The sequence below is a fragment of the Amia ocellicauda genome, chromosome 19 (assembly GCF_036373705.1).
Source record: "Amia ocellicauda isolate fAmiCal2 chromosome 19, fAmiCal2.hap1, whole genome shotgun sequence".
Taxonomy (NCBI): Eukaryota; Metazoa; Chordata; class Actinopteri; order Amiiformes; family Amiidae; genus Amia; species Amia ocellicauda.
The window spans coordinates 4,625,415-4,648,172 of record NC_089868.1 but is presented as its reverse complement, the minus strand read 5'-3'; the positions used below and the strand labels follow the sequence as shown (position 1 = coordinate 4,648,172).

The window sequence follows — 22,758 nt, the reverse complement described above, 5'->3', positions numbered from 1 at the left end:
ACCATGTACCCATCCTCTGATGGCTACTTCCAGCAGGATAATGCACCATGTCACAAAGGTCGAATCATTTCAAATTGGTTTCTTGAACATGACAATGAGTTCACTGTACTAAACTGGCCCCCACAGTCACCAGATCTCAACCCAATAGAGCATCTTTGGGATGTGGTGGAACGGGAGCTTCGTGCCCTGGATGTGCATCCCACAAATCTCCATCAACTGCAAGATGCTATCCTATCAATATGGGCCTACATTTCTAAAGAATGCTTTCAGCACCTTGTTGAATCAATGCCACGTAGAATTAAGGCAGTTCTGAAGGCGAAAGGGGGTCAAACACAGTATTAGTATGGTGTTCCTAATAATCTTTTAGGTGAGTGTATATATATATAAAGACATTTGGTTTTGTAGCTGCACTCTCAATTATTCGGTATTTAGACAGGACTCTTATATTATAAAAGTTTAATGTTATTGAATCACACTATGTCTTCATCAAGGCTTTACAAAATCAAATTGTCTTTATATATTTTTGCTTTATTTGGGCCAGCACCTCATGGGAGTGAAGATGCTGTAGTGCATGGGTGTCTTTAAGTTACATTCATATATATATATATATATATATATATAAATACATATTATATATAACTATATAAATACATATTATAGGTCCATAATTATATGTACAGTGACATAATTGTAATCATTTTGGCTCTGTACGCCACCACAATGGATTTGAAAGGAAATTAGGTGAATGGTGTAGGAATTACACCCATATTTATATGTGGTCCCCCCAATTTTAGGGGCTCAAAAGTAATTGGACAAAGTAACATAAACATGAATTAAATTGTGAGTTTCAATACTTGGTTGTAAATCCTGTGCAGTCAATGACTGCCTGAAGTCTGGAACCCATAGACATTACCAGATGCTGGGTTTCTTCCCTGGTGATGCTCTGCCAGGCCTGAACTGCATCTGTCTTTAGTTCCTGCTTGTTCTTGGGACGTTTTGCCTTTAGTTTTGCCTTCAGAAAGTGAAATGCATGCTCAGTTGGATTCAGGTCAGATCATTGTCTTGGCCATTGCAGATATCCCAAGTCTCCCGGAAGGTCCAGGAGTCTCCCACAGCAGCTCCCTGATGCCTGCAAATTATATAATGGCATTGAACTCTCTCTCATTCGCTCTAAAAAAAATAGATTTAGATTTCCGGGATATTGTATATAATTTGCGGCCGTGAGGGAGCCACTATTAAAATGCGGGAGACTCCCAGACCTTCGGGAGCGCCATCCAATGAGTTTTGAAGCATTTGGCTGAATCTTAGCAGATAATATATCCCTAAACACTTCAAAATTCATCCTTCTGCTTTTGTCAGCAGTCACATCATCAATGAATACAAGGGAACCAGTTCCCTTGGCAGCCATACATTCCCATGCCATAGCACTACCTCTACCATGCTTCACAAATGAGGTGGTATGCTTCTGATCATGAGCAGTTCCTTCCCTTCTCCATACTCTTCTCTTCCCATCATTCTGGTACAACTTGATCTTTGTCTCATTTGTCCATAGGATGTTGTTCCAGAACTGTACAGGGTCCTTTAGATGTCTAATATTTTTGCTATCTCTCTGGTTGGTTTGTTTTGATTTCAAAGGCAAAAGTGAAGGCAAAACACCCCCAAAACAAGCAGGAACTAAAGACAGCTGCAGTACAGGTCTGACAGAGCATCACCAGGGAAGAAACCCAGCATCTGGTGATATCTATGGGTTCCAGACTTCAGGCAGTCATTGACTGCACAGGATTTGCAACCAAGTATTCAAACTCACAATTTAATTCATGATTATGTTAGTTTGTCCAATTACTTTTGAGCCCCTAAAATTGGGGGGACCACATATAAAAATGGGTGTAATTCCTACACCGTTCATCCAATGTGGATGTAACTACCCTTGAATTAAAGATGAAAGTCAACACTTAAAGCACATCTTGATTGTTTCCTTTCAAATACATTGTGGTGGTGTACAGAGCCAAAATTATGGCAATTATGTCACTGTCCAAATATGTATGCACCTAACTGTATATATATATATATATATATATATATTATATATATGCAGACAGGTCGTAACGATTCCCAACAAAGACGGAAGGGATCGCTAGACTTAAAGATAGGGAGGATAAGGACTGCAGAGTATATAGTTGTAAACCCAAAGTGTACTATTCAAGATTTGTGCATGTACGTAAGTATCCCAAAACAATTCCCCTATACCGACACAGCAAAGTACACGCTGAAATATATGAAAACGTTTTTGTGCCTTTCACAAACAGCAATCAATTTGTTTGTGTCCCGAGTTTTGAGTCTCTGCACAGTAGGAAGGATCTTTAAAGAACTGAGACAAAAAGTTCTCAGCCACTGGCTGGTCTTACCACTCCTTGAGTTAGGCCGAAGATCCAGGACTGGTCCAGGAATGACTTTGTAATCCAATCATGAAAGAACAAAAATATCTTTCCCAAATACTCTAACAGGAACAAAAATGTATGCAAAGTCCAAAAAGGCAATCCAAGACAAAAATAACAAAAAGCCCCAGGCACACAAACCAAAAAAACCCAAAAAGGCCTCAAAACAAAAAGGCTCCAAAAAAAAAAAAGGCAAGAACCACCTCACTTAGGACAGCAGACCAATAATGCAAAAGGGATAGAGGTTATAAGTAGGCTAGAATTTAGAGAGGTCAGAAACACACAACTCTCTCTCATCTCCTAACAAACACAAAGGGAACCTCCCTTTGAAACTACCAGAGCTGGCTATATACTGGTATTTCTGGTTTCAGAAGACTCATCTAACCAGAAAAACAGTTTTTTCAGAGAAGGCTACAGGCAGCCTAGAAAATAGCAGGGGGAAAAGAGGAAGGCTTAGAACTGTCAACTTATTCTGACAGCTGTGTAATGGTCTTACAAGGTGGCAAATTATAGGAAAAACCAACATAAAGTGTTTCAGTAAGGTGTTGGGCTCATTGTCACCCGTCACCCGTCTGTATATATATAATGTATGTGTGTGTGTATATATATATATATATATATATATATATACACTCACCTAAAGGATTATTAGGAACACCATACTAATACTGTGTTTGACCCCCTTTCGCCTTCAGAACTGCCTTAATTCTACGTGGCATTGATTCAACAAGGTGCTGAAAGCATTCTTTAGAAATGTTGGCCCATATTGATAGGATAGCATCTTGCAGTTGATGGAGATTTGTGGGATGCACATCCAGGGCACGAAGCTCCCGTTCCACCACATCCCAAAGATGCTCTATTGGGTTGAGATCTGGTGACTGTGGCGGCCAGTTTAGTACAGTGAACTCATTGTCATGTTCAAGAAACCAATTTGAAATGATTCGACCTTTGTGACATGGTGCATTATCCTGCTGGAAGTAGCCATCAGAGGATGGGTACATGGTGGTCATAAAGGGATGGACATGGTCAGAAACAATAATCAGGTAGGCCGTGACATTTAAACGATGCCCAATTGGCACTAAGGGGCCTAAAGTGTGCCAAGAAAACGTCCCCCACACCATTACACCACCACCACCAGCCTGCACAGTGGTAACAAGGCATGATGGATCCATGTTCTCATTCTGTTTACACCAAATTCTGACTCTACCATCTGAATGTCTCAACAGAAATCGAGACTCATCAGACCAGGCAACATTTTTCCAGTCTTCAACTGTCCAATTTTGGTGAGCTTGTGCAAATTGTAGCCTCTTTTTCCTATTTGTAGTGGAGATGAGTGGTACCCGGTGGGGTCTTCTGCTGTTGTAGCCCATCCGCCTCAAGGTTGTACGTGTTGTGGCTTCACAAATGCTTTGCTGCATACCTCGGTTGTAACGAGTGGTTATTTCAGTCAAAGTTGCTCTTCTATCAGCTTGAATCAGTTGGCCCATTCTCCTCTGACCTCTAGCATCAACAAGGCATTTTCGCCCACAGGACTGGCGCATACTGGATGTTTTTCCCTTTTCACACCATTCTTTGTAAACCCTAGAAATGGTTGTGCGTGAAAATCCCAGTAACTGAGCAGATTGTGAAATACTCAGACCGGCCCGTCTGGCACCAACAACCATGCCACGCTCAAAATTGCTTAAATCACCTTTCTTTCCCATTGAGACATTCAGTTTGGAGTTCAGGAGATTGTCTTGACCAGGACCACACCCCTAAATGCATTGAAGCAACTGCCATGTGATTGGTTGGTTAGATAATTGCATTAATGAGAAATTGAACAGGTGTTCCTAATAATCCTTTAGGTGAGTGTATATATATATATACAGTATATGTGTGTGTGCATTCTATTAATTAACAGACAACAGCATAATCAAAATTAAAATTGTTTTACTAGATAGACTTAAATACACAAAATATACATAATCCAAAATCAAAAGTATTTCCACCTGTAAACAATGTTGTTACCAAAGCTCGACATTACAATACAGTAGACAATTACATTTAAGAAGAAATGCTTCAGTAAAGCATTGCAGCACATTACGCATAATAAGGTAATGGTGAACTTGGTCATTGTAAGGCAGTTGGGAGATTTCTTTGTTGGTCTCTCTGATTGAGATGTGTGTGCTGTGCCCCCTGGAGAATACTGCTGTCTCGGGGACAAGCGAATGGTAATGGAAAGCAGCTTGATCTCTGATCTGACGCCACCATCTCCACCAAGTCACTTAGTGCTGCGGTCTCCTGGCTGCTCGACTGCAGCAGGGAAGTTAATTAGCAGCATCTGCTGTCTGGGAGACTTGTGTGCCCAGCTCCCCATTGGCACCTGGAGCCTCCAGTCTGGATGTGGGCACCAAATGGAGAGATTAGTCTTCTCTTGGCTGCTCTCTTCAGTGCCAGAGGGATTGTGGTCAGACAGCCTGGGGAATGGCAGAGGTTGTTGTTCCAGACACTGAGGCCCCCACATGCTAAAGAAGCTTTGTGATATGAGCTTGGCTAAAAAACAGAAGCCTAGTGTTGGGGGCATTTGTGGGGGTGTGTCTATGGACCTATGTACCTCTCACTATAATGTTAAACTGGATAGCACCTCTAACCCTCATAATAGAAAGCATTTCTTTCATTAGGGTCAATATCAGTTTGATTTATTGTTGGGAAAAAACATAATACAATTATTATTATTATTATTATTATTATTATTATTATTATTATTATTATTATTATTTAGAATCAGCAATTATATTTTCCCATTTTAACCCTTCAAGTCGTAATACCCAGTTCTAAAGCTGTGCCAGCCTGTAAGAAAACGCACTGTTTTAGTTTTCACTTCCCAGAATTCAAATGCAGAGCATTACTGGGGTGTCGAGTGTTCGGACAGCCTCTTCTGTTCAGTGTAATCCTATAGGCTGCAATCCACACACATGGGTCACTGTCAGGGAAGGATCCTGACACCAAATACACCCCATCCCAACTATGTGCATCCACTGGTTCACAGGAAACCAATGGCATGGCCTAGATTTCAGCTGGCAGCTTCCTTTATGAATTTTAAAATCAGGCAGCTTTCAAAGAGTTTTCTCGCCATTTTTCATTGCATTTCTGTTCATCAACAGGTATAGAGGCAATAGATCTGTGTTCAACAACTTTCCACAAACATCAAATCAATTATAAGTGGTGTTCTCTTTTCTCAACTCAAGAAAATCTTCAGAAACTGAAATTATCAGGACACTGTTTTTAGTCTTTGGTAATAGAGACCAAAAAAGTGTTTTCTAATTAAATATTTATCTTAATGAGTGCAATGGAAATATGAAACATTAGTTTGATATACTTAATTACCTATTTGCTTTCTGTACTTTAATGTAAATCCATAAAGAGAAACGGAGTGTTTCTTTCCTTAAGTCGTTATGCCTTGTAATTAACTCAATGTAACGCGACATTTAATGCGGAAACAAATTCTCTCAATTTATCGAAAAAGTAAACAAACAAAAATTGAAATGTTTTTAAATATAATACATTCCTACTTTGGAATAAAATAATGTGCAACACTTAACAGGTAATAATATTCACCCCATTTGAGAACAAATCCACAGGCTGATTATCTTCTCATTATTGAGCCCCGAAGTCCACTTCGCTGGGATTTTGACAGATCGACAAGCCACCCTTGGGGAGGGAGGCAGCTCTTTAGTTCAATCTGCTCAGCACAGGAAAGGCAAAATGGAAAATAAAGGCAAAGATGTGTCACCTTGCCTCAGGGGGAGAGAGATACCACCCAGAAAGTGTTTGAATTGACTGTTGCTTAATTACTGCTGAATTTGAATTTGAATTTGTTGTATTTTAGTTTTTTAAATATACTGCCAGTTTTCCTATTGATTCTCACAGTCCGCTGTGGGCTCAAATCCTGTATTATAAGAAGACATGCAAATGCTTTGATTTATCTTTACTTTGATGTGTTTTTTTGTAACATTCTTAGTCTTGCCATGCACCAGTTGGTTGCTTTCCTACAACATTGAAAGTGTGGACATCAGAATCTGATCTAGCCTTGCTGTGGATTCACACATCCTTCCTTAACTTCACATTATCTGCCTGGAGCAATCCAAATAATGTATTATTAAATTATAGAAATCAATGGAGTAGCTGTCAAAAAATTACACATCCTCTCTCTTAACTTAGTTCAATCAGTGTTCAACATACTCCAAAATCACAGAAGTTATAATTGATAAATAACAATGGAAAGGTGCTGGTTATACAATTGGTGGTGGTACTTCTGGGCACAATTTCACAGAAACCCATACCCAGTATAAGTGATTTTGTGTCTTTATAATGGATTTTGTCGTTTTCATGGTTGTTACAGTGGGAGAAAACTAAACTACTTGTACCAATACACATCAGGCTCCTTCACAGCTGCTAGTCAATCATCCGCATAATGCTAATCAACTAGAACTGAGGGGTGTGTATATGAAAAAGTCTAGCTTTAGTCTGTGATGGGACTTGAGGAGAGCTATGTAAGTATTTTGCCTATTGTTTTGTGACTGTTGCTGGCTGGACGGAATAATGTATTTTCATTGTCTGAGACCCCTTCTGTGTAACAACTCCTACATAATAAAGAAACTTGCTTCAATAAAGAAAAAACAGGTATTGCCCTGTTTATGAAGAACCATGCATTGTTTGGAACCCTGTAACTATTTGGAAGATTCTGAAGAAAAAAGGACAAAGTTCCTAGAACACTTATTTGTCTACTATAAATCAAGATACATCATTTTTGAACAATTCACAATTTGCTGATGTGATTGGTCATCTTTGCAAAAACACCAGCAGACATGCAAAGCAAAAGCTGGACTTAAAATGGACTTAAGTAAATCCAAAATCATGTTTTACAGCTTTGTTAAATCTATGAAAACTGAAATAGATCAACGGAAGCTTGAAGAAGTCAACCTACCTTGGACAACACATCATGCACTATTGAAAGGAAATATACCCCTTTGCCTAAAGATATAAGAAGCTATGGAAATTAAGGGATGGAAAAAAATATCAAGAAAGAATACCACATACAAGATGAGAAAATTAAATCAGAAGCTTTGCTGTACATTGAAATAGGTAGAAACATTATGGGTAAAGACTGTTACTGCACTGTAATTGGATACACAGTCATACCGTCACAGTCTTTGTTTTACTGTAATGTTATGTAACCATATACATGCAAGTATATTACATTTTGTTTTTGATGTGCACAATACCAGAGCTTCTTTATAGTCTAATATATAAATGAACAGAATTTCTGACAAAAAATGTAATGACTATGTGAATTGACTAATGAGGAAACTCAGCACAATCCAGCCTTGCTCACTGTGGCTGTGCATGTCTGGATTCTACAGACTGATTGCATTCAAAATCCCTTACCTCACATCACTTGCATGGTGCACTACATTAACCTGCTATGCCATTTCAAACCCTCTTCTTAGTGGATTCAATCAAACATTCAGTACATCTGAAGCATAACTAACAAAGCCAGGCAGTTGTTTTATTAAAGCAAAGACTTTTCATTTTAATAATTCCATGTCAAGGCCTTTGAAATGTGTATGGTGTGAAGTTTTTTTTTTAATATTTTCCCCACTGTCCTGGTTTCTCTGTTAAAAGTATAGCTTTGTTACAAAAAATAAAACTATGAGCTTGCTGAACATATATATAGCCCCATTCACACTGAAATACCAGCAAAATGCCAGCAAACATTTGTCTGCTTTTTTCCTGTTGCACCCCCATTTACACTGGATTTGAATGCTGGAAAATTGCAGGATGTACTCATTCACACAGAAAACAGAGAATGCTGGCAAAAGTGCTGTAGCCTTGGGAACGAGACTTTACAGAAGTATTTGGATTTGGCAGAGGAGACACGGGCTGACATTCTGGATGTGTTTGTATAAGTTTGATCATTTCCCTGTTTTGTCAGTTTCCTTCCATTGTGTTTACTGGGCTATTGATTCTAACCAGGGCAGTGGTTTGGTTCAGACTCACTACCAAGAACAAATAGTCAAGAGGGAAATGTCAATCTATGGTGCGTTTTCACACTATGTCCAGGTAATCAGGCTGTATGGTTGTGTGTTTTTGTGCTGTGGTCACTGGACCCAGCGGTCACAGATCATTTGAACCAGTGAACCCAGTATGAGACTCGGCTCTCAGTTCATGGTCGCGTAACAAGAAGTATTGTGTGGGGACTTCACATATACTGCATCAAAGTTAAATCAACTAAAATAAATGAGAAAAAAGCATGACATTACATTGTGTGTATATCTATATCTACCAAAAGTCTGGTTGTGCAGATCTGTAATTGATTGCTCAAAATAACTTTTTATTTTTCATTTTTTAAAGTTTGACATTACCGGCTTAACGTTAAATTAAATAACTCAAAACAAACTACAGTCAGTGTACACTGTAATGCAGTCTAATAACATGTTTGCCTGTATATAGATATTATATGTTGCATGATTTATTGGTATATAACTTCTGACATATGTGTAACACTAGTTAGCATTACATACATCAACCTTTTGGTTCATCAATAACACTCAGAATTGCATTATTTTCAACCTCCACCATTTTTAACAACTTGTTCCATTTTTTGTTATGGTCACAAGTTCTTGTTCAAAGGTGGCTTAACCTTGTTGTGTTGTGGTCACTAAAAATGCACCCCTATGCTGATTGGTTATGTCAGTTAGATGATACATTTAATCAACGCCAGGATATGACGCGTCATTTGCCATCATTGGTTTTCTTGCTCCATTCACATAGACCTGTTGCCGGCATTTACACTAGTACTGTCACGGTCTCTCAGGGGAGGACCACAGAGCTTAGGAGCTCTGGTGCAGTGCTCGTACAATGAGCAGACAGGAACCAAGGAGAAATCAAGGACGTGGTCGAGGTCACAGGCTATGGTCGAGATCCAGGTGGTCAAGAGACAGGACTAGGACAGGGAGTGAGAGAGAGAAACAAAGACAGGACTGGGACCAAGAGAGCGAAGGAGCTAGGGAGAACAAGGAACCAGGCTTGGTGGAGTTGACGACACTTCACCCTGAGTGAGGGGTTTATAAAGGGAAGCAGAAACTAGGAAGGCAGGAGCAGGACCAATGAGAACAAAGGACAGGAACAGAAGTGCACAAGGGTGTGGAGGAATGTTAATTGACAGTGTGACAAAGGAAAGCAGTGAAGGGAGAAGGAAAAGGCAAGGGAACATTGGTGGCCTCTAGTGGGGACAGAGGGTCAGGGCTTGGGAACTGTGACAAGTACCCTTGCCAGAAAATAAGCCATTCACACAGACCCTGCTGGCAAAAAAAATAGGCCACCAAAAAGCCAACAATTATTTCAGTGCGAATGGGGTATAACTTAGGATTTGTATTCTACATTTTGGGAAGTCAATCACTGGCCATGTATGTCTTGTTTACATTAAACCACACAGACATCTTGAGTTCAACTAACTTTATTAACGAAACATCACCTGACCATAACACTTAATAATAATTAACCCTTTATTATGACAACTTCTTTAAAGGTGGCAGAATAACCTCAAAAGGGCAATACATAAATCTCACCCAAAGCATATTACACTCTGTATTTTACTAAATATTTGCCAAATCCTCCAAAGCACACATGGCCTGTAAGCTCAGTATGCACAAGCACAGCTGTCATATCAGCCAGAGGCTGGAACAGCTTCCAATCTAAACTTGCAGGCGCCAGAGAAGCCACAGGAGTCTTTTATGTGTGATGGCCCAAGGAGTCATCTTCTATCTACCCCACCCTGGTGCTGCATAACCAATTGTGCAGTGTCTCCTATCAACCAGCTGGACCCAGCCTGTAGGACATAGCCTGCACCCTTGGTTGAGACTTTTATGCACCAAGTAAATGCAACACCCTCTTATTTTAAACTTAAATTACTATAGATTAAATTAAATGCCTTTTATACATGTATTTCACCATTGAGGCTCTGAGACTGAGGTGTTATTTTCCCTCTCAACAGTGATGTCATGCAAAGTTTAATACACACAATTGCAGCCCCAGGCCACATTACCCAGATGTGTCTGCTGGTCTGTAATTATGTGACAGAGATTGTCTCCTGACAGTAAGTGTGCTGGAAGGGTGGAGATGGGGAGCTGGGAAGTGGCGGGGGAGGGGGTGCAGGCGTTAGGCTGGTGCCAGGCTGTCCCTGGGGGGTTCCCTGCTGGGATTCCCTGCTCAGACTGGTGTTTAATTCATCCTTGAGATCTCTGCTTTATCCTGGCACTGCAGGAGAGCTGTGTCAGACCCCAACACCTGAGGTGCTGCATTTCTGTAATTCTTCCTCTTTCTCTCGCCATCTTATAGTTTTTGCATATCTGACTTGCCTTCCTGAATAAAAATTATATAACCAATACACAGTAGGAAAACAATGGAAAACTAACTGCTGATAGAATGATAATATTTTGATGTATTTCTTTACTTGCTAAGTCCATTTAAAATATTTAGGTGTGCAAACTGTAATCAAGATTCATTAATCAGATCAGATCAGTGCTCTTTGAGTTATCCCCAGATTATTTTTACAGCATTATGGTATCTCTGATCACATACACTGGGTGAGAGTGCATTTTACCATGGGGGGGGGGGGGTGTACAATTCCTGAGACATTACCATTTTATCTTTTAATCACATGTATTAATTTTCCATATCAGTAATGTGCTATAAGCCCACCAGAACATTAGTATTGTGGCTATCAACACAAAACAACTATTTAGTATAACAATAAAAGTAAATGTAAAGGAAATAAAGTAAATTATAGTATAAGCATTGAAGACTTTTGCTACATCAGTGCAGCATTTAAGAAAATTAATACATTTATACCTCAACAATGTTGAAATAGTATTTTTATGTTGCATATCTCTTTTGGAAAGGTACAGAAAATTGCATCTCCAAGAATCACAGTCAATGATAACTGTTTCTGCAACATTTAGCAGGAGAGTGACAACCAGATCCAGTTACCAAATAAATAAGGAAGTGAATCTTGTCATGGAACAAGTATTAATAGTGGAAAAATATTTTTTGAAAAAAATAAAGCAATTTGAGGTGATGAATTTCAAATCAGCATTTTTCGTTGTTTATCACTTCTTATCAATTGTTATTTGTTTGTCATTTCACCCATGTTAAAATTGATTTAATTGTAGATAAGCTGGTAAAAAGCTGGCTCTTGTTTGTATTTTCAACATAAAAGTGAGAATTGTCAGCAAGTCGTATTCCTGAACATTTTCTGAGCCTGTATCTATAGAATCCCTGTATAAACCTAGTAATTGCATTTCAGTGGTCTGTTTTAGATTACATACTTGTCACTCTTGGCTTAGCTCGGAGGCATGTTTTTACCTTTTGTTATCATTTTTATTTTTATTCATTCAGCAGACCCTTTTATCCAAGGCAACTTCGCTAGTTTTACAAATGTTTCAGGTACACATTGCAGAGGTAATACAATATAAATAAAAGTGTAAATACATTTGAAGTAAAGGGTAAACACTTCTCATTCAGAAAGCACCTTTTACCTTCATAGGATTCGGTTTCAGATTTGAGGTGAGAGAATTTTACTGTCCTGTAGAATATAATGTTTTCATTTTTTATTTGTACCAACACACTGTGCAGAAACATTGGCTTGTGCCTCTAAAGATAAAAACAATCACTATCTGGTTATTTTTTTGACCAGCTCAGAAACACAGTTCAATATTTGACTGGTGTGGCAGGGAGCTAGCTGGTCATTATCTGTCATCATCCACCAATAAAATCAAGAATGGACATAAAACATCAGTCCATTAGGAAGAGGGGAAGCCAGCCCACACAGAGAGCACACAGTAACCAGAAAACTGATTCATTGCCTTGCCTGGAAAATCCACATCCGGTAGCTTGGAGCATCACACGAGTCATTCCCCTAAGGTTAATGAAACCCAATCCATGAACTGGCCTCTCCCGGCTCCTGGCTGGCTGTATTGTTCTTCTCTGTGTTCTTCAAGTGTTGCCAAGCTGTCAGAGTGGGTGTTGCTACAGTGTGTATGGCCTGATTCTAAACCCACTTTCTGTCATCATTCACTTAGCCAGATTAGGCCACCAAACACCTGTCTCCGAGCCCCAGGTGGGGGGCCCTGGTGCCACGCTGGCTGGAAGACCACAATCATCTGCTCTCGCCTAATTACACTGGCTCCTTGTGCTCAGCAGGACCTCTGGTACCCGCATCATGGTGTCACAGCGAGGAGGGTAGGAGGCAAGAGAGAAGGCAGTGACACTGTAACCTGCAACCTGGGAGAAGCATAAAGAAATGGTCATCCCTGGATAAAACTACGCTACAGCCTCAGCTGGAGTGTGTACAGAAAATAAAGCATGATAGATAAATAAATCAAATAAAAGATACATATACAATATGTATATATTTTTTAATCAGAATCTACTTAAAGGGATAATTCGGTATTTTGGCATTTTAACATATGAATGCATGGATACCTTTTTTAAATTCTGTATGTCCAGTTTGAAGAAATTCAAATTTTTAATTTCATTAGCATAGCACGTTTGCTGAAAATCAATAGTCGCCAAACGCTGATTCTCAAAAGCTGGATAATAGATCTTTAAAATACTCAAAAGCTTAGCTGTTTGTCATTTAGGTAATTAATAGTTCAATACATTTGTTAATTTACTGGTAATCATAAGAAATGAGTTTCCACATACTTCCATCAGCACATCCTTGCGCCTGTCTCATCACAGCTGATGAAATGCGTAGTTCGAAATGCGAGATAGTTCCAAAAGAAAAATACTTTTAAATGTATTCATCAAATTACTTTAGATTTTTTATAGACTTGCAGAGAATACTTAATGTACACAGCTTTTGAATATTTAAAATATCTATTAGCCGGCTTTTGAGAGTCAGCATTTTGCGACCATTGACTTCCAGCAATTGTGCTAAGCAAACAAAATGAAAAATTAAAATTTCTTCAAACTGGACACACAGAATTAAAAAAGGATTCCATGAATTCAAATGACTCTGGGTGAGTTAGCAATCAGCCTAAAATGCCAAAATACTGAAGTATGCCTTTAATATTCATAATAACATTAATAAAATAATCATAATTATTATAATACATAATAGTAAATTGCAATTGCATTATCATCCTTCTTTGGCTCTACTTCTTTATAAATGTTATGTAACAAACAGTGATGTACACACAATCTGTATTCCTAGAGAATAATCAAATAACCTGGGGAAATGGAAAAAGGAAGACTAGATGTAATGTGCTAAGTCATAGTCAAAATTGAAAGACTTTACTATTTAGATTATAGGGGAACCAGCATGTTTGCTAAATGTATGGTTTTATCCATGTATATGTAATTGTAATTAGCATATATGAAGATGTATGGCATGTTATCGGTTATTGTATAAGTGTTTTTTAACACTTTAAAACTCACCAAATAATGTCAGCATGTGTGCTATTTCAGGGTTTCAAGTGTGTCATGTCTAAACTTCTTGAATAGAGGATATATACAATAAAAAATTGCATTTAACCACAGTATTCAATTCAAAAAGTGTGAGCATGCATTTAAGGAACTGCCAGTAATGTGCATTTCTATAAATCTCTGTATCTCTCAAATACAAATGTTGTATGTATTTTTCCATTTCTCAATGATGTGAAGCTGCTACAAGTTTACAAAAGACCCTTTTCTATTCCCAGCTTGTGAAATATATAGATGACATAGACTCAGTGCTGTATGTGACTTTAAAGGATGGAAGGCCAGATCTTTTGCCCATTCCAGCACACCTATCCTCCACCTTTGACAGACAAATAAAACACACTTTTGACAGACAAGACAGTAAGATGTTTCAGTATGTCAAATGGTCAGGTACATGGCAATGACGGATCTGTCAGTTATGGAGTATGCAATAATAAATAGAATCAAACAGGAAATATCCCATGCACCTTACTTAGCAACATGTAAAGATGAATAAAACCATAATTTTATTTAACAATAACACAGAAGGACATATTTCCACTGATAACCATGGATTTTTGTTATTTATTTTGTGTTGTTTTCCATTATTAAAACATTAAAGTAATTAAGAACAAAATATCTCTAATATAATTGATCAGCTATTCACCATTTGGTGGCAGGAATAGTAAAGAGCGCACCAATGCTACCTCTCTGCTGTGTGTAGTAATGTCTTGCCATTAAAGAGCATCTTTAGAATCCTATTCTGTCTCAAAATGCCCTGGCAGCTGTGGTGTCATATGGTCATACTAAATGTATTTATTCTAAAATAGTTATGGGCTTCAGAAGCTGTCTATAGAAAAACATACACATTTGATAGTAATTTGAATGATGGAGACTGGAGAGATACTTTGGAAGAAAATATATGCAGATCTAGCAGACCTTTTTAAATTGCTTAATTAATAGAAAAGTTCCAAACAAGACTGTTATACTTCCCCACTTACAGTTACTGCCAATTTATTAACTACTTTGTCATGTTTCTTTTCATTGTTGAAATCTAGAGAGGATTTTAAATGTATGCATATTCAGCATGTCAGCTGGCATCCATTCATGGGATGTGTGTTAGAGACATGGGTTAGGGTGACACACCTTTGTTTAATACCTGTTTTCAAATACTATTAATACACATGCCAGTTCAATCGATCTCAATTGTGTATTTTGATTTAAAAGAAAATTGGATTCAAATAAATATGAGTAATTAAGAACAAACAAAATAGATATCCTTTGGGAACTGGAAACTTCTTGCCTTTGCACTTCTAGTTACAATCCTGTAATATTCGAGTACTTTGGGAGCTCAGTTGGTGTCACCCTGGATGTGCGTGAAAGATTAATCTAATGGTGACACACACTAAATACAAGAACAAACTGAAGTAATTTGTCCCCCCTCTTAAGCCCGATCTTCTAACGAATTCTCCAGCTAATCAGATTACCTGCTGGTGGCCTTCATTCTAAGCTCCATTATTAAATTGGATGGACATCTTAGGATATGCATGAGTGCACTAATGCAAATGTTGACAAATGTATCAAATGAAATCATAAAAATAATGAAATACTGGAAAGGAAAACATACTGCATTTGAAATGTACCCACAGATCCTGTACAGTCCTTCATTATTTAATTATTTTTGTCAGAAATGGAAAAATGAGAGGAGAAAGCAAGCACTGCAGGAATATTCAATTCAGTTTAAATCAATAAAAGAAATGCATCACTCAAGAATTTAAGACAAGCTGTCATAAAGTATTGACACTGGCTCCAAGTCTGGTGACAAATGCCTCCTCATGTTTTGATGCATTGTAATGAAAACTAAGAAAACAGCTTTAGTTAGAGAGAGAATACCAAAATAGGGAGCACATGATGGAAGGGTTAGTGCTTTTTTCTGTACCATATACCTAATACCTATAGCTCCATTTTATTATTCATACTTTTTAGAATCAGTAGTTTTCTTTTTTATTAATTTCATTTTTATAACATACAAGACATACAAAACATGAAATAAAAAAATTGACATGATTACCATACTTTCTTATTTGCTGCAGAAACAGAATGTGTTTTGATGCTATAAAATGTATGATGTATTCATAGTTTTAGGGGAGGACAGGGGAGACGTGTTCCCCCCAATGTTGAGAGGGCATCAGTAATTTGCCCATAGACAATTTACAGGTGGCACATGTCCCCCCCACTGCAAAAATGGATTAATTCATGGTCGTTATTTACGAGATGTACAAGTGAAATTGCCCCCCCTGTTTGACAGCTCTGCAGCGGAGTTGAAATGTATGTCCTCCCTGCTTCTGAAATGAAACCTACACAACTGGGTGTGTTACTCCTGAGTATAGCATCACAAATATTAAAATGAAGAATTAAAGACCTCAAACTGAATGTAATGTTTAAAATATTATAAAACTGAAGAATATTCAAGCACAGCCAAAGAGTGACAAAATTATTAAATCTGCTCATTTTCAACAGCCAAAAGAGAATGATATTATCTCAAATAGACACATTTACAAGTCAAGCAAAGCAAGCCCCTGGTCCTAGCAAAATAACCACCCAAGTTATAACTGGCCAATAAACGAGCTGAGAAAGACCAACACAAGACTTGTCAGTTGTATAATCTGCACATTTCATAATTGTATCATCGTCTACCGTAGACCAGCTATTTTCTATTGGACTTTTTTGTATCTTCATTCACAAAGATGGATTAAACAGTTTGACATTTTATTTCAGTATCACAGTAGACTAATCTTCATTATTCCTCTTATTTATGGAAATTGATCAGTAACATTTATTTATTTATGTTTATACATTTGCTGATTTTAATGTCTCTTTTTTTATTTTGTTTAGTTTGCCAGGGAAAAGGAACCCAAGCATGTAAACAAGACTTCGCAACAAAGGATAGTAACAAAGGGGTATAAATAGAGGGGTTCATGAGCAGGGTCAATAAGGGACAGGTGAGGTAATGGTAGCAATAAGCGGGGATTCAATAATTCAATAATTGGATGGATGAGAATTCAGGGAAGAACAAAAGAATGGGACGAGGGCAGCATCTAGCAGTGACTCGAGGGATTCATGCTTGTGATGTGACATGTAAGCTGCCTCTGTTGTACTGAATACTAGGTGCATTACTGAATGGTTTTCTACAATGAGGTAAAAGTGTCCAAAAGTGACTGATATTGATAATGAATGCCAGAGAATGAATGCATTACTGACATCACAGACCTGCTATATTGACACTTGCACATGTTCCATGTTGGTTAATGTAGAAATTAGAAGTAAAACGGGGGGTCAAGTGGTTCTTCAAATTACACCTGTTCTAGCTCTTTTCATCAGTGTAAACCTCCAGCATGCATTCAACAGTAAAGTGATTCAGGATTGTTAAAATCATCAAATCTGTATTTTATTTCTGTCCACTGTGCTGCACTTTGTGAATGTGACAAATGTAACTGTGTTGCACATTGCTCAGTTAACTGTCTGTATTAGTATCCTTTATGTAGACTTAATTATTATTATTTTTTGCCATTTAATGGCTTGATTTTAAAGCTTTTATATTTCCTGTGAGAAAGAGGACAGTTGTATCATAAAGACTGGCTCTTTTGCCTTATGACTTGTAAAGAGGTGCATGCTGTCTCTGTAGTGTGTAATGCAGTGTGCACAGTCTACAATTTTGATTTTGAAAATCAGACTGATGCCAAGTGTGGTAAATTTGACTTACATGCATATGTAAAACCTTTATTTAATAGACAATACACTGTAGCTTTCCCCTAAGCCAACTGGCTCACAAGCAGTTGCCTAGCCCACACACAGCTCATTGCAAACACCGCCAAGTGCAAACTCATGCAACGCATTGACAAGTCATTGCACTTTAACATTGCCCTCTCTGTTTGAACCCATTTTACATTGCAGCCCTTTCTATACCATCAAAGAAAATGTCTGTTACCTTTGTACTGGAATATTTCTGGTGGAAATAGGCAAGTTATTTATATTTTAATTCCTGTGAATCGTTTTACAATGGCCTTGGCATCAGTTGAGTAGACTGATTGTTGATTGATTGATTGATTGATTACTTAATTACAGCAACAGAAGTCTATTTTGGTTGCAAAACATAACATCTTCCAATTTAAGTACCGCTATATAAGTTGTATTTATAATAATCATAGGCTGAGAGGGGAATTGTATGCTATAAATATGAGAGTTACATAACAAATGCATCCTTTATCTGTATCTTGTGGTTTCTGCTCAGATTAGGCCTTATTGTCCCTAATGATTCCACTATAAAGAGTCTTATTAGTAATTGCTGGGAAAAGGTGATAAAGGAAGTAAAACACGTGTTGCCTACTGATGGAACATTTTTCCTTTCATGCTGTCCAACTATAATACACTTCCCCATTCAGCTGTTGTACAAACAGGCCTTTTGAAGGGCAGGTTTTGCTGGAACAGTTACAATGCCAAATAATACAAGAACAAACAACAGCACAGCATTACTCTGATTAGATTTTTGAATACCCAAGTGAACACAAATAATAATAATAATAATAATAATAATAATAATAATAATAATAATAATAAATAAAGCAAGAGTGTAATAAGGAGGTGGGTTTCTCAATGTTATCACTATCTCACATCCTCACATTAGTGTTCTGGCATTCTCTCAGCCTCCATCTTATAAAGCAGGCAGGAGCCATAAAAGCACTAGGTTGGAATATATAACCCAGCACATTTCCTCCAATTAATCTGGGGCTATGAGTTTATGATTTCAGGTCTAATGATCCCATGATTTAGGGGCTAGTAGGCTGCGTGTTGTTGTTCATAAGGCACTTTATGTGGCCATGTCCAAAAGCATTTATGAAGAGAATTTAAGCTTAAGCCCCCCACCGTATCTGTATCGAAGCAATTGCTTACCAGCATGCAATGCAGTCAAGATCATGCATCTTTAAAGAAAACCTCTAAGTCGTCAATTCATTTATGTATTTATTGCATTTTATGAGGTCTCATTTCTATCAAGGTCTTAATAAAATAAAAAGGAGGGGCAGAAAACAGCCAGTCCAAAGTATACTTAGTAAAAGCATACTATGCTTAAATTCATTTCCACTGGCTTCATTTCCACTGACTATCATAAATGCATTTATGCCTAAATGTTTTGTTTTGTTTTGTTTTTCCCTGTTCTTACTCTTGCTGTCTTGAATATGAGCTTTGTAAGTAAAATCTGTATTAAAGCCAGATAACGAAGACTTATGAATGCTCAAAGTACAAAACCAAAGTATTGTTCCCCAAAATGTTCTAAAATGCCACAATATGTTCTTTGATATCTAAAGAGAAACACCAAATTGACATGATTGATCACCTCATTGATTAATTGGATTGATCTGTGTAAATTTGACATTTCCTGGAAAATAACAAATCTAAACATCAGTGATTCATTTTCCAAAATACAATAGCACTATTGGAATTCTACCGAATTATCCATTTTTATAAGACCTGTTTTGCACAAGTGATCATTTTTTTACCTGAGGGGAAACCCTGTTTCCCTCACATGGCCTTATTTTGCAAATTTCATGCCATATGCTCACGCACTCTACAACATTGAAAAAAGGCTTGTGGTCAGCAAGTTAAAAATATCCTGAAAGAACTGTAGATACCGTTCACTAGTCAAAATTTATAGTCACACAGTTTCAGAGCTCAGATGTACACTCACCTAAAGGATTATTAGGAACACCATACTAATACTGTGTTTGACCCCCTTTCGCCTTCAGAACTGCCTTAATTCTACGTGGCATTGATTCAACAAGGTGCTGAAAGCATTCTTTAGAAATGTTGGCCCATATTGATAGGATAGCATCTTGCAGTTGATGGAGATTTGTGGGATGCACATCCAGGGCACGAAGCTCCCGTTCCACCACATCCCAAAGATGCTCTATTGGGTTGAGATCTGGTGACTGTGGGGGCCAGTTTAGTACAGTGAACTCATTGTCATGTTCAAGAAACCAATTTGAAATGATTCGACCTTTGTGACATGGTGCATTATCCTGCTGGAAGTAGCCATCAGAGGATGGGTACATGGTGGTCATAAAGGGATGGACATGGTCAGAAACAATGCTCAGGTAGGCAGTGGCATTTAAACGATGCCCAATTGGCACTAAGGGGCCTAAAGTGTGCCAAGAAAACATCCCCCACACCATTACACCACCACCACCAGCCTGCACAGTGGTAACAAGGCATGATGGATCCATGTTCTCATTCTGTTTACGCCAAATTCTGACTCTACCATCTGAATGTCTCAACAGAAATCGAGACTCATCAGACCAGGCAACATTTTTCCAGTCTTCAACTGTCCAATTTTGGTGAGCTTGTGCAAATTGTAGCCTCTTTTTCCTATTTGTAGTGGAGATGAGTGGTACCCGGTGGGGTCTTCTGCTGTTGTAGCCCATCCGCCTCAAGGTTGTACGTGTTGTGGCTTCACAAATGCTTTGCTGAATACCTCGGTTGTAACGAGTGGTTATTTCAGTCAAAGTTGCTCTTCTATCAGCTTGAATCAGTCGGCCCATTCTCCTCTGACCTCTAGCATCAACAAGGCATTTTCGCCCACAGGACTGCCGCATACTGGATGTTTTTCCCTTTTCACACCATTCTTTGTAAACCCTAGAAATGGTTGTGCGTGAAAATCCCAGTAACTGAGCAGATTGTGAAATACTCAGACCGGCCCGTCTGGCACCAACAACCATGCCACCCTCAAAATTGCTTAAATCACCTTTCTTTCCCATTCAGACATTCAGTTTGGAGTTCAGAAGATTGTCTTGACCAGGACCACACCCCTAAATGCATTGAAGCAACTGCCATGTGATTGGTTGGTTAGATAATTGCATTAATGAGAAATTGAACAGGTGTTCCTAATAATCCTTTAGGTGAGTGTATATATACTGCATGAGAGCACTTCAATTTTGTGCAATTTTAATAATTTTGATTTGTACAACAGTTTAATAGAAAGACAATACAAAAGAAATCTTAAAAGAAAAGTGAACAGAAACAGTTTAACATTTATGTGTAAAGGAGCTTACTCTTGAAATATTATATTTTTTCTAGATTCATATTAAATTTAAAAAAATAATAATAATAATAAATATTTGAGTTTGTCTATAAAGGGTTTTATACACCAAGACAACACTCAAAATAGGTTCTATTTAAATCTTGCCGGATTCTGGATCATTTTTATAGTAGAGACATTGTTATCTATTTAGTGTCAGGGAGGGGTATACAGAATTATACAAAAGTCTCTTGCATCCCAAAATAGTACAAAACACAGTCCCAATGGAGTAACAATTACTATATTTGTCTGACAGTTGTTTTTCTTTACAGGTTTTGTGAGAGTTGTCCCCTGGCTTGCTTTAGTGTTGTGCATCCTTTTTGAGTACAACATGAAAGTGAATACTGTTTAAATTTGTTAGAGTAAAAGTGTTCACGTCATTCTGACTTGAGTGACAAGCAGATGGGGGAAAAAAGTTCACAAGAGCATTGAATAGATCTGAACATTTTTTGGATTGATAAGATTTTGTTGGCTGCATCCAACTATGTGCAGATTAACTGTACATGTCCTTGCTGGGTAATACAATTTTTCTCTTTACAGCTTGACAGCTACAGTTCTGAAGGGAAACATTAATAAATAAAACTTCCTCTACGACTATAATGACCTCTGTGGTTGACTGATTTGAGAATGCGCTAGTCATTTTCTCTCTCGTATTGAAGTCTTTTAAGGAAATAAACAAAACCATCACATCAAAATCAAACACCATCTTCTAAATTAATCAGAATTTGGAAAAAAGACATACAAAAAACAACACACAACAACAACCGGGAGTGTCACAAATGAGAATGATTATAAAGCAGAATGTTGTTTGTCTGTGTGCTGTATTTCTTAGAATCGTATTGCCAATGCAGTCATTTAAACACATTGATTTAAAATCCCTAGGATATTGTCCAGTTAGTAAGAATATATAGAGAGGTTCTGATTAGATTTGGAAACTGTGTTATCTAGGGAGAGCTTTTCAAATACACACTGGGATAAATGTATTTTACAACAGGGTTACCACGCTACATCTTTAAGAACTGAGAGGCATGGGGCAGCTTCATTTAGATAAAACAAACTGCTCACAGACACTTTAGGAGCAGCTACTGCAGAGATATAAAACAGGGGACAGCAGCCTTTTTCATTTCTGCTCTCCGGAGGAAGATGCCAAGCTGTTTTCTTTGGCCAATAACAGTAAAGCTAGCTCTGTGATAGCGAGCAGTACATTTCTGCTGGGTAATTAAAATCAATAGCAAAAGACACGCTCACCAGCCATCAAGGTCAAACTGCACAGAGCACAGCTCCTAGCTAGGATAATTCAAAATAAATAATTAAACAGCATCTTATTTCATTAACCTTTAGCTGTTAGGTGTGCTCCTTCATAAAGCTGTATGAGTGTATCTGCATATTGGTATTAGACATGTTACTCTGTGTATGTATGTATTTATTTATTTATTTCACAATACCTGCCTGTAGGGGTGTGTCTGCTTGTGGAAAAACATGAATACACTGTCTGAATACAAAATCTGAGCTATGTGTTCAGTACTAATTGCAGTAGCTGATCTTTGTGTAAGAGATGAGCCCATTTTGAAAATGGTATGTTACTTGTTGTGCAGATCTGTAACACGCAAAACATTTCATAATATGACTCCAAAACCCTACAATGACATACCACTGCAAAACATAAAGGTAATGTATTGTAAGCCATTTATG

The 22,758-nt window shown here is 37.8% G+C and overlaps 1 protein-coding gene and 1 long non-coding RNA gene across 4 annotated transcripts in view; one reads left to right on the top strand and one right to left on the bottom strand.

Moving 5' to 3' along the window:
* The window catches only part of LOC136714696 (uncharacterized), a 28,829-nt gene extending 26,076 nt beyond the window's left edge, over positions 1 to 2,753 (bottom strand). Inside the window, exon 1 of one of the 3 annotated variants that reach the window (XR_010805042.1) lies at positions 2,406 to 2,753. This is a non-coding gene — a long non-coding RNA (uncharacterized LOC136714696). The remainder of the gene's footprint in view (positions 1 to 2,405) is intronic. The other 2 variants (XR_010805043.1, XR_010805044.1) reach the window with 2 other exon arrangements.
* The window catches only part of agbl4 (AGBL carboxypeptidase 4), a 764,316-nt gene that overhangs the window by 393,331 nt on the left and 348,227 nt on the right, over positions 1 to 22,758 (top strand). The gene's annotated exons all lie outside the window — the stretch shown is intronic.